At 49.0% G+C, this 3,369-nt stretch overlaps 1 protein-coding gene across 1 annotated transcript in view; it reads left to right on the top strand.

Moving 5' to 3' along the window:
* Positions 1-225: 225 nt before the first annotated feature.
* GSN (gelsolin) overlaps positions 226-3,369 on the top strand; it is a 37,006-nt gene continuing 33,862 nt past the window's right edge. The window contains exon 1 of the mRNA XM_025193953.1: positions 226-264. The gene's annotated coding sequence lies outside the window, so the exon portion shown is untranslated. The remainder of the gene's footprint in view (positions 265-3,369) is intronic.

A 3,369-nucleotide genomic window follows, 5' to 3' on the forward strand; every position in this document is an offset into this window, starting at 1 on the left:
TCGTGTCTCTTGCGTCATGTTTATGCATAAACCGCTACTGCCCTCTTGGTGCCTCTTCTAATACATGGAGAAAAGAATGTAGAAGCAACTTGGAGTAACTAGCCAGCAACTTGAAGAGACGCTTGCCAAAGGGCTGGCATGCCCATAAAAGAAGGCAGGCAGGCCCCACACGAATCAGGCGAGCTGTGAGTCACTGCATTTTATTTATAACATTTCTGAGGCAGAGGAGGAAGCCATGCAAATATTTGTAAACTGCAGACTGAGGTTAGTAACATGGAATAAGATATTAAGCAAAGGCTATTGCAATCTACAGACAAGTATACGGTGGGTGAAGCTATTGAAGCATAATACTATTACGAATTTAGCACCAAAAAAACCAAATAGTATATATATACAAGTGAAAGTCCTGCAGCCAATTCAGTTTTTGGGCTCTCTACAACGGCTGCCAACAAATTTGCTAGTCGGAAGTCCTGATACTGATTTTGCATGGGTGGACCTCCTTCACCAATGCAGCCTGTCACTGGTTTCATCTATGGGCGCTGGGCAAATACAATACACAGAACCACAGCTCAGATGTGGTGTGGTGGACGAGGACTAGCAGGGAGGAGATCAGCACAGGGAGGTTGGAGGAAAGAATCAGAAAAGAGGAAGGGAACGGGCAAACTGCAACTTGGAGACTGTTCTCGACACCGGGCGATACGCATGAAAGAAGGATGGAAGGCAGAGACCGCAGTTGAGAGCTCGGGGGTTTTTGCATCTTCAGTGCCTTCTACCAAGAAAACCCTGGGCTACAAAACAGCAGCTGACACATCACAGCTGGTCCCCATGCTCTCTGCTTCTTTTGCAAAACTCAAGTTGAATGATTTTGGTTCTCGAAGAACAGCTCAACTGGCGCCGAGCAGCTAGAGATGACCTCTGAAAATGATTGGGAGCTCATTGCAGTCAGTTGGATTGAAGAGAGTTACTGTCTGTCAGCCATGTCCTTGGGAGCAGGTTCAGACCTTCCCACCCCCAACTCCTAATAGATTAGTGTTCACATTTATATTTATTTTCAACACTTCCTCAAATGTGGCCAGACAGACTTACTGTTGACATTATCCTAACACTTGCAGGTAAAGTGTCAAGGTCATCACGACATAAGTGAAGTTGCAGAACTGAATCTATTCACAGGATTTTTTTCCCTACGATAGTTAGTGTGTGTGAAATATTTGGAGCTAGAAACAACCCCGAGGAGGGAATTCCTGACTCAGTCCGCAGAACAGGTGCAGCATGAATAGCTGCAAGGCATCTTTGTCCCACACCTCTGCTGCAAACGAGCTTCATCTGACCAGAAGGGACTGTCAGTTCTCCCTTGGACCATCTGGTCCTTGTCTGCTGCTACAGTTGCTTTCTTTCAGGTAGCCAAGTGTGGTGACGGCATTACAGGCGGCTGGCTCCTGGACAAAAAGTACTTCAGTAGCATATAATCCAGGAGCGGGCAATCATTTCGGGTGGAGGGCCACTTACTGAGTTTTGGCAAGCCATTGAGGGCCGCATGACAGGCAGCCAGGGGCAAATAAATATGAATTTTCTAAATTTTTTAGGGGCCCTGCAGGCTGGATAGAATGGCCTGGTGGGCCACATCTGGCCCCCAGGCCACATTTTGCCCACCCCTGATCTGTTGCAATGGGTGCGCAGCTGCTCTCAGCCGGAAGTGCACCAGGCAGGCTCTTCCTCCGCTCCAGAAACAACTCTAGGATCCCTTTTCAGCAGGTCACCGCCCGTCTCTCTCCTGTACTGAACTGGCCAGAGAGAGACTGAAGAGGCCAGGCCTATTCAGTTTAGAAAAGAGACTCTTGAGGGGAGACCAGATAAGGGCTTCCAAAATACTAAAGGGTGAAGAGGACGTCAATAGGGATGGATGACCAACTCTTGCACAAGACAAGAACAAGGGGTCACAACATGAAAGGAGTTTGCAGTGGGCGCGTCTACACAAGATGCTTGATGAGCATTAGTCTAATAACACTGCGCAGTAGCATGGCGGTTAAAGCCTGCGCTAAAAGCCTACTGCGCAGCGTCATTAGGCTCATGCACAGCAGCATCACAAAATAATCATGCACGTGCAGTAACTCTGGTTTCTGTGCATTCATTTCCTACTTCACTAAGGAAGTACAGGCAGTCCTCGACTTACGTTTCGCACTTGCAACGTTTATAAATTGACACCCCATTTCAACTTTCTGACGTCATGTTCGACTTTACAACGTGACGCCACGCCAGCAAACAAGTTAGCTGTGTCACCCGTCTCCCTGGAGAACATCTGTCCAAACTTCCTTGGGCACTGCTTTGAAGAAAGACAAGACTCCACAAAAACCTGCAGCCAAGACTGCTGAGAAGACTCCAGCCAAGAGCCCTCCAAAAAGTCCAGCAAAGAAGTCTTTCCAAATCAATATGATTGCTATTTACAATATAAATACATTAATGTAGCTATATTACTCATCTATAATTGATCGAGTACAAAATTCTAGGTTATTTTTGGTGAAAATAGGGTATCGGTTCAGGAACCAATCCCCCATTTATCACTTGGTTTCCTATGGGAAAAATGGTTCCAAGTTACGTTTCAACTTAAGACGTGGTTTTCAGCAACCAATTGTGTCGAAGTCTGAGGACTGCCTGTACTGAACTAAATGCACCGTAACAAAGGTAATGCAAAAATCGAGAACTCTTGGTTCAGGGGATACCTTTCATTAGACCCCCTGAGAAACTGCAACAAAAAAAATGATATAAGCTTGCAGAAACGTCTTTTTTTTTTGTGCAATTTTTCAGGGGGTCTAATATGCCAACCCAACACTTCTAGATGTTTGCCTTTCTTTCTGTCTCAGACCAACAGGGCTCCCAAATGCATCCCAGTAACCAGGGGCGCATTAAGCACCCGTTCCGTTTCAAAGTTGTGCAAGGCAGACAAGGATTTTAGGGTCCGTCTGATCTCTTGTATTAAACCAACTCCAATCGTTGGGCAAAGTCTTGCATGGCATTCAAGGTGGGTGGGGTTGCTGGGAGAAGCTGAGAGTTCAGCCAGCTTCACCAAGCACTGGGGGGTCCGTGGGGGAGAGGGGGCATCGGAGGCCCTGCAGTGCTGAGAGCTGTGCATGCCCCCTGCCCGGCTCCCATGCATGCCCCTGCCCCTGGGCTGCGCCCGGCTTTGGTGCATGCCCCTGCACCTGGGCTGCGCCCGGCTCTGGTGCATGCCCCTGCCCCTAGACTGTGCCCGGCTCTGGTGCTGGGTGAGTCCCCGAGCCGAGCATTGCCCACCCCGGAGCGGGGAGGTGCCGGCACGGCCGCCCTGCCTCCATCCCTCCCTCCAGCTCGGCTCCGGGGCCGCCCCAGCGGCGC

This window comes from Alligator sinensis, unplaced genomic scaffold (genome assembly GCF_000455745.1).
Source record: "Alligator sinensis unplaced genomic scaffold, ASM45574v1 scaffold611_2, whole genome shotgun sequence".
NCBI classification, from domain to species: Eukaryota; Metazoa; Chordata; order Crocodylia; family Alligatoridae; genus Alligator; species Alligator sinensis.